The sequence below is a fragment of the Erythrolamprus reginae genome, chromosome 4 (assembly GCF_031021105.1).
Source record: "Erythrolamprus reginae isolate rEryReg1 chromosome 4, rEryReg1.hap1, whole genome shotgun sequence".
Classification (NCBI taxonomy): domain Eukaryota; kingdom Metazoa; phylum Chordata; class Lepidosauria; order Squamata; family Dipsadidae; genus Erythrolamprus; species Erythrolamprus reginae.
The window spans coordinates 2,782,269-2,791,665 of record NC_091953.1 but is presented as its reverse complement, the minus strand read 5'-3'; the positions used below and the strand labels follow the sequence as shown (position 1 = coordinate 2,791,665).

At 41.7% G+C, this 9,397-nt stretch overlaps 1 protein-coding gene across 1 annotated transcript in view; it reads left to right on the top strand.

Moving 5' to 3' along the window:
* The first annotated feature begins 3,429 nt into the window (after nt 1-3,429).
* Nucleotides 3,430-9,397, top strand: part of RELT (RELT TNF receptor) — a 57,124-nt gene continuing 51,156 nt past the window's right edge. Inside the window, exon 1 of the mRNA XM_070751612.1 lies at nt 3,430-3,504. The gene's annotated coding sequence lies outside the window, so the exon portion shown is untranslated. The remainder of the gene's footprint in view (nt 3,505-9,397) is intronic.

Sequence of the window (9,397 nt, the reverse complement as noted above, 5' to 3'; positions counted from 1 at the left end):
ACCAATACGTAATTGACAAAACAATTAAATAAAATAAAAACATAAAAATAAGTTACAGAATCAATAGCAATAAAAATATAGAAACATAATGATAACTCTTAAAAGCCACACACACACTCAATCACTCAAATAAACAAACATGGTCACTCAATTTTTCCCAGCCTCCATTCTGGGTTTTCACAACCCCATCAAGCCATGATCGATCGCAAACCAACTTTAAAAACTAGCCATATTTTACTCCTCTGGCAATCAGGCTGTTCCACTGAGATTGACACCTCCTCAAAACGTCCCTGCCAAACCCACATTATGGCATCTCAAACCAGTATATCCCACTGCCGATAAACCTGGTTTAAGGAAAAAAGGGTCCTATTTTTAGCTCCCAGGGTTTGCTGACTCAGAAGGCAATTCCATAACGCAGACAAAGCATCTGACCTTGTGGGCAACCTAATGGGAGTTTTGGGGTGATTTCTCCTCTCGCTGGACGGCTGCTTTGTTTTCTCTTTGTGCTCTGAGGTTGGCGAGGAGGGGGGGAGGCAGGGCCAGGTGTTTATTTACCTGTTGGTTGTGACTGTTGTGTTGTTGTTGTTGTTTTAAAAAAAACTGCTGGGCTTAGAGGTCGAGTTAATAGCTGCATGGCAAACATGTTTATCGGCTGGGCAATGGGGCTGTTTGGAAGCCCGGTTTTGGGGCGATGGGGAGGAACTGGGTGGGATGGGGTGAGTGGGGGGGGCTCTAGGAAGGAGAAGGATGGGGTGGGGGGACATAAGACCCCCAAAGGGCTGAAAACCGGCAGGATTTGAGATGAGAACCAACAAATGGAAGATCTGCAGGGAATTTTCAAATTGCAACCTCTCGTTTAAGCACCAGAGTTACAACGGTGCCAGAAAAAATGACCAATCCTCGCACTTACGACCATCACAACATTCTTTAGTCACATGATCAAAAGGTACATTTGATATTTACAACTGTTATAACGTTCTGTGGGTTTGTGCAGTCACTATTTGTGACTTTCCTGTCCGGCTTCCGAGAGTAGAGTTGAGTAGAATAGAATAGAATAGAATAGAATATAGAATGGAATGGAATGGAATAGAACAGAACAGGTTAGAAGAGAACAGAATAGAATAGATTAAAATAGAATAGAATTCTTTATTGGCCAAGTGTGATTGGACACACAAGGAATTTGTCTTTGGTGCAGATGCTCTCAGTGTCCATTGTAACACACAGTGTACACCAGTACAAGTCTGGTGCCATAAGGTATTCTGTTGCAAGCGGAGGAGTGGAGGCCTCTTCTCATGAAATAGTTTTGGACTCTCTCTCGACTGAATTTAATGTCCGAAACTAGGGAATACAAAACATTCGCTGGACCAATTCTCGAATACACCTCACCTGTCTGGAACCTGCACTTTAGGAAATTAAATACAATTGAGAGTTTCTATTCTATTCTATTCTAGTCTGTATTCTATTCTCTTCATTCTGTATTCTATCCTGTTCTATTCTATGCTATTATTCTATTCTATGCTATGCTATTCTATTCTATTTTGTATTATATTCTCTTCGTTCTGTATTCTATCCTGTTCTATTCTATTCTATTATTCTATGCTATGCTATTCTATTCTATTTTGTATTATATTCTCTTCGTTCTGTATTCTATCCTGTTCTATTCTATTCTATTACTCTATTCTATGCTATTCTATTCTAATTCTATTTTGTATTCTATTCTCTTGATTCTGTATTCTATCCTGTTCTATTCTATTCTATTATTCTATTCTATTCTATTCTATTTTGTATTCTATTCTCTTCGTTCTGTATTCTGTTCTATTCTATTATTCTATGCTATTCTATTCTATTCTGTATTCTATTCTCTTCATTCTGTATTCTATCCTGTTCTATCCTGTTGTGTTCTATTCTGTTCTATTCTATGCTATTCTATTCTATTCTATTGAAATCTTGGGCTTAGACAACTTAGAAGTATGTTGCCTTCAAAACGATCTAAATGTAGTTCATAAAACCATCTGCCACAATGTCCTACCTGTCGACGACTACTTCAGCTTCAACCACGACAAGACAGAGCACATAATAGATACAAATTCAGTGTAAACCACTGCAAACTCGACTGTAGAGAATACGGCTTCAGCCACAGAGGGATCAATGCCTGGAATGCCTTACCTGACTCTGTGGTTTCTTTCCCAAACCCCCAAAACTTTAACCTTAGACTTTCCACCATTGACCTCTCCCCATTTCTAAGAGGTTTGTAAGAGGTGTGCATAAGCGCACCAATGTGCCTACCGTCCCTGTACTACTGTTCTATTGTCCTCTTTTATCGGTACTCACTTTTTTGTACATGTTTGACAAACAAACAAAATTGTCAGCTAACTTGGTTTATTTTTATTTGTTTGTAAAATATATTAGTGGAATTAGTTCATGAATAATTTTGGGAAGGAAGGGGCATAAATGTTTATTGTTTTTCCACACCTTACAGGGATTCAAGTTCATATACCTCAAATTAGAATACAATACAATATAATATCAAATGCCAAATTCTTAATCCAAATTTCCTAATTATTTATCCAATTTATTCTGGTACCTATCATTCATCCTGTGCTACGTCCTTTTCAAATCCTATCATTCAGATTTCTGATAATAATAATATAATAATAATAATAATAATAATAATAATAATAATAATAATTTATTGGATTTGTATGCCGCCCCTCTCTGCAGACTCAGATATTTTCCTTCGCCCTGATTTGAACTCAAAGTGCTATTAGCCATCTCAATTTCTTGTGGCTATTTGCTGTTTATCTACCAAAACTGCCATCGTGCTACAACCCATTTCTTATATTCGATTTTTCTCCCACCCATCTTGCAACAGGGTAACTCTAGGCTGCTTACAATAGTAGCTAATTTGAGTCCCATGGGATTGGGCAGCATAGAAGTCAATCAAATTAAATTACATTAAAATGTAAAACGATACAATTTTTAATACTATAAATGCAATAGTATAAAATGCTATAAAATCAACCTAAGTTTTAAAAAAAAGATGCGGAGAAAGGGGAATCAAATTGGGGTCCCTATAATCTCCTGAACTGGATAATAAAGCCCACCCGGATTTCCCCACCAGTCTCAATTATTGGAGGTGGGTTACAAAAAAAAAAAAAGACTAATCCAGTTTCAAACAAACTTTTTGAATTTTTCTCCAGCATTGTAGGAAACACGAGTGCAGTGTGGCCAACTGGCCTCCAGGCGGCGCGCTTGGTTCCTCCGGCGCGCGGTTTTGCCGGCCGGGGAGGGGAGGGGAGGGAGGCGTGGCTCGGAACGTCGAGTAGCCTTTTCCATTGTGACGTCCCGGCGAGGGGCGTGGCCGGGCGAACCCCCCGGCTTTTGCTTTCCCGGACCGGCTCGCGGGATCCTTCATTCATTCATTCAATAAAGGAGGAAGAGGAAGATCTCCGCCTCGTGTCCAGCGGGCTGATCCCACAGATCCGCAGGGAATCTGTTGCCCAGGTAGGGATCGGCGTATGGGACCAGAGTCCCTCGGACAGGCGCCTCTTTTTCTTTCCCGGGGGACTACAGTGCCCATCGTCCCCGGCCACGGTTGGGAACCCCCATACCGGCGATGGAAGAGGGCGAGCTTGGTCTCCCTCGTAAGAGAGAAGGGTCGCTAGCTTTACGATGGCAGTGGTGCGGGATGGGCGCTATCTGGGAGGCCTGACTACAACGCCCATCATCCCCTGCTGGGCTTGGAGCCCCCTCTGAAGCGAGGAAGGGGGTCTTTTTTCCCCTTGCCTCCCCTTTGCGTCCCTCCCACGAGGTGTGCTCCCTACGCCTAAAGGGGAACTGTACCCATCATCCTGGGCCCCGGGGATGGGAGGTGTAGTCTTTTCTGACCCAGCTGCCTGGCTATCCCAGGGTGCCTGTTCTCTGGTGGGCCAGAGAGGGTCCTGGGTTCAAGGCATCTCTGGTAGTGGCCTTGGAGGGGTGTCTCTGCAGAGGGCTCTTCTTAGGTGGCATCTCCGCTGACTTTGGTGCTGTGTCCTTGTGGGTCTCTGCGGCACCAGGTGTTGGATTAGGCCAAGGAGGGGGGGAGAGTTGGAGAGGGTTGTGGGGGGGGGGCTATACTGCCCCGGCACCTGGAGGCTCTGCTCGCCTTAGTCATTTCAAAGAGGGGTCGGTGGCGTCATCTAGGGATGCCCGCTTAGACGCAGTCAAAAAATATGTAGCAGTCCCACTGACCATCAGCCTGCCTTTTGATGCTTTAAGGTGCTCAGCCAGGAGATGGCGAGTTCTAGTCTGCCCAGGTTGGGGTGGGTTCTAGTTTAGCCGGAACCCGACTGGGTTGACTTTGAACCCATCGCCAGGAGACTGTGAATTCTAGTTCTGCCGTTGGTGTGAAAGCCAGCTGGGTGAACCAATCAGCAGCAAGGGGTGGGTTCTAGCTCAGCCAAAACCTGGCTGAATGACTTTGAACCAATCCCCAGTCGACTGTGAGTTCTAGTTCTGCTGTATGAACAAGAGCCAGGTGGGTGTCTTTGGGCTGATCCCCAGGAGACTGTGAGTTCTAGTTTGGCTTTAGGCACTAGGCTGGGAAGCTTTGCCCCCCCCAGTCACCAGGGGTTTGGGAGTTCTAGTCCTACTTGAAATACGAAAGTCAGCTGGGTGCCTTTGAGTCAGGGACTCTCTCTCTCTTTCTAAGCCTGTCCTAACTTTCAGGGGTGGTTGCGGGGAGAATAGGAATATTAGGTATGTTCACATCCTTGAGGCCGGATTAAAAATCTAAGAAATATCCATTCGGGTGGAGCTGGGAGGGACCTGTAGAGGTCTTCTAGTCTGGCCCCCTGCCTGGGTGGGGTGGAATTCTCATCCCAGAAAAATGACATTTATACAACTTTGGTTGTATAAATGAAATAACTTCATCAACAGAGTCAGCATTTCTGCTGTTCTCGCCCCCATTGTTTTTGCCGTTCAACACTCGTAAATGAATCATTTCCTTTGCCTCTTTCAAATTAATATTTTAAAAAAACCTTTCTACCAGTTATTGCCTATTGCCAGATCATTTCTGCTAAGTTGTTAAGTAAGTTGTTAAGCCCCGTTTTAAGACCTTTCTGGCCACCGTTGATAGGCAAATCCCTGCCATTGTTAAAATAGAATAGAATTATTTTATTGGCCAACTGTGATTGGACACACAAGGAATTTGTCTTTGGTGCAGATGCTCTCAGTGTGCATAAAAGAAAATATAGATTTGTCAAGACACTTAATGATTGTCATAGGGGTCAAATAACAATCAGAAAACAATCAATATTAATTAAAAAATCTTAAGGATAACAAGCAACAAGTTGCAGTCATGGATGGGTGATGGGAATGATGAGGAAAAACTAGTAGAAAAAGAAGTGCAGACTTAGTAAATAGTTGGACAGTGTCAATGGAATTATTTGTTTAGCAGAGTGATGGTGTTTGGGGAAAAACTGTTCTTGTGTCTAGCTGTCTTGGTGTGCAGTGCTCTGTAGTGACATTTTGAGGGTAGGAGTTGAATATGTCCAGGATGTTAAGTTGGTAAGACGGCTGTTAAACAAAATCTAGGCTTACTCATTGACTTTGCTCATTAGAATTTTGCAAAATGTGATCACATGACCCTAGGACATCTGAATTTTGGGCATGTAACTAGGGGGCAGGGCTTGCTGCAAAGGTTGTAAGTGTGAAAATCGTTCATAAATCGCTTTTTTTTCCAATGTTGTTGTAACTTGAAACCTCGAATGGTTGAGAACTATCACCAAAAGAATTTGCAACCAAATTCCAGCAGAGATAATGCGCTGGTTGTCAGTAATCGAGTTTAAATATGTCTGAGATGTAAACACATGTTCATCCTCCAACAAAAATTAAAATTAAAAATGCTCAAGGGAATTTCTATTCTTTATTCCATTTCTGAACATCTGCCTATCAAACTGATGGATAGATACTAAAGATACATAATCATGAATAAGTCAACTTTTTTTTTTCAATTTTAAAGGATTTTAACCAGTTATTTTGGTATCTCAGAGTTGGAAAATGCCAAACAATCTTACTAACATATGTTAATAATCTTATTAACATATGTTGTCATTGTAAATTTTGCCATTTTACCCTATAGGATATTTATCTCTGAACACAAGAGTATTTTCCAAATTTATCATTATCTGGTCCAATCCAATGTTTCAATACCACCATGATTTTTTACCAATTTTCCAATGGACCCACTGGTGTTTTCTGCTGTCAGTTTTGTATGTTTCCATTTTAATCGGATGGGTCAGACTAGAAGACCTCCAGGGTCCCTTCCAACTCTGTAATTTCATGACTCTCTTCACATGCAACTTTATTACAGATCTTGTTTATTGTCCTATTGTGAGGAGGGTTGAGCCTAGAGCCACTACGCTGACACCCAATCAGTGTTTATGTGTGCATTTGTGCGTGTGTGCTTGTGTAAAACAATTTTGGCAAACACTCTGGCCAGCTGCACGAATCCCTGCCAATAGTGTCATCACTTTCTCTCTCTCCTCACAGGCATTTTTAAAATTGTGTTGTATTTACTAGATTGGTTAAAGATGTCCGGCTCCAAAAAAGATTTAAGAGAGTATTTTCCAACTCAGTTGTTATTGTGAGAGAAGCATTGGCAACACAGTGCAAAGGATCTGTTGTGGTTGTTATTACTGTTATTTAGAGGTGGTTTTGCTGGCTTCGGTGACCGTTTCTAAGGATAGCACAACCTTGAGCTTCTAGTGTGTCTCTCGGACAAAATACATGTAGGTAAATCCTTGTTGTAAGTGGCAACTCCACTTGACGAGAAGAAATATGCTATTCATCGTATTTTTTTAATCCCGCCTATATTACTTTATAAGTAACTCAAGGTGTGTTGTGGTTAGCTGTGGCCCAGCTCTTGGCCCAAGGACTGTGGATGTGGGGGAGACATCCACATGCTGCAGGCCTGTTTTGCCCCCGGTGGAATCTGATGATGAAGGCTCCTCTGAGCAAGAAGACATGAGTGACAGGGAGGAGGAGAGTGTGGCAGACAGCTCAGAAGGAGATCAATTATCTAGCTCCTCCTTGGATTCGGAACAAGAGTTAATGATACAGCCACGCATGTGGAGAGCGATGCATAGGCAACAACAACTGAGAGATTGTTATCAAAGAAAATGAGGCCACCTGTGGTTGGGTGGGGCTGTGGTCATTAGTGAGGCTGCTATAAAGAGCAGCCTGTGGGTTTGGCCAGTGTGGAGGATTATCTGATCGTTGTGTTTCGTGACTGCTTTACTGACTTTGACCTTTTGTGTGCTGATTTTCCCCCTCTTTGAAACTAAACCAGAGCAAAGTGTGTTTCGCTTTCTGAAAGAAGAAGGACTGTGAATTGCCTCACAGCTGCAAGCTAAGTATCTCAGAACTGATAAGGGACTTGTACAAATTACCAGTTTGTTTGGAGACCAGTGCTCTTTGCTATCCCAAAAGAGGGCTTGGTTTAAGTGAATTTTCCTTATAAAGAACATTGTTTTGAATTTTCAAACGTGTGTGTGTCTGAAATTTGTACCTGTGAATTTTTGGGAGGATTCTACCAGAGAGCCCGACAGAACAAGGTGGGGAACATGTCCAATACTCCTTCCTGTTTTATCCACAACAAACCTGTTATTGTGGCTAACAATCCCCTAAACAAAAAACAATGGCTGCCAACCTGCCTTCCATTGAGGGCCTGTATTCGAGTCAAAAAGAGGGCGGTAAAAATATTTACTGACCCCTCAAACCCTGGACATAAATTTCTTCAATTCCTACCCTCAAAACGTCGCTATAGAGCACTGCACAACAAGAACAGTTTTTTCCCCAAACGCCATCACTCTGCTAAACAAATAATTCCCTCAACACTGTCCAACTATTTACTAAGTCTGCACTTCTATTTCTACTAGTTTTTTCTCATCATCCCCATCACCCACCTCCTCCCACGTATGACTGTAATTTTTAGCTTGTATTCTTATGATTTATATTGACTTGTTCCTAATATGATTGGATTGCTTATTTGTAGCCCATGACCATCATTAAGTGTTGTTCCTCCTGATTTTTGACAAATGTATCTTTTTCTTTTATGTACACTGAGAGCAGAGGCATCAAAGCCAAATTTCTTGTTTGTCCAATCACACTTGGCCAATAAAGAATTCTCTTCTCTATACTGGCTCAGGAAATCTGGGAGTTGAAATCCACAGGCCCAAAAAGAGCCTTTTCTAGCTGAGGAATTCTGGGAGTTGAAGTCCACAGGCCTGAAAGGAACCAAGACTGGCTCAGGAATTCTGGGAGTTGAAGTCCACAGGCCCAAAAAGAGCCTTTTCTAGCTGAGGAATTCTGGGAGTTGAAGTCCACAGGCCTGAAAGGAACCAAGACTGGCTCAGGAATTCTGGGAGTTGAAATCCACAGGCCCAAAAAGAGCCTTTTCTAGCTGAGGAATTCTGGGAGTTGAAGTCCACAGGCCTGAAAGGAACCATGGTGGCTGAGGAATTCTGGGAGTTGATGACCACAGGCCTTTGAGAGGCCTTGTCTGGCTGAGGAATTCTGGGAGTTGAAGTCCACAGGCCCGAAATGGACCATGGTGGCTCAGGAATTCTGGGAGTTGATGACCACAGGCCTTTGATTAGTAGATAAATAATCAATTAATATAGATTGTACGGTAATAATAATAATTTATTAGATTTGTATGCCGCCCCTCTCCGCAGACTCGGGGTGGCTTACAACAATAATAATAACAATATACAATGTAACAAATCATATAGTTTATGCATCCTTTGTTGTGTGTATGTTTTTTAAATTATGGGTTTTTAGATATTTTTAAGTACAGTACTGTATTAAATTTGTACTGTACATTGTTTTTTATTATTGCTATGAGCCGCCCCAAGTCTACGGAGAGGGGCGTCATACAAATCTAATTAATTAATTAATTAATAAACAAATAAATAAATAAATAAAATCTAATATTAAAAGAAAGTGTTTTTTTTTTAAACTGTCATTTAAAAAACATACAACACAAGCATACCATGCATGAAGTCTAGGTAAACTAAGTACTGTACTTATTTATGCAAATAAACACCCGTCTTCTGCTGCACCTAGATATCAGCATATACCAACTAGAAATACTTTTTTCAAAAGTACTGCATAAACATTAATAAGCATTATGAGATGACTCATTATTAATGCATGGGGAATTCATTTCTTATGAAATGCTGAAGTCCCATTCATCGTTATATAATGCATTTCTATTCCATTGCGTGCTCTTTCCTCGCCTTGGTGCCGTTTAATTAGCCAAAAAAACCACTGCAGTTTCAGAGCTAACAACTAATTAGGGTTTCTAGTAGCAAATGTCTTCTTTGTTGGAGTCAGAGATCCAAAATACAGT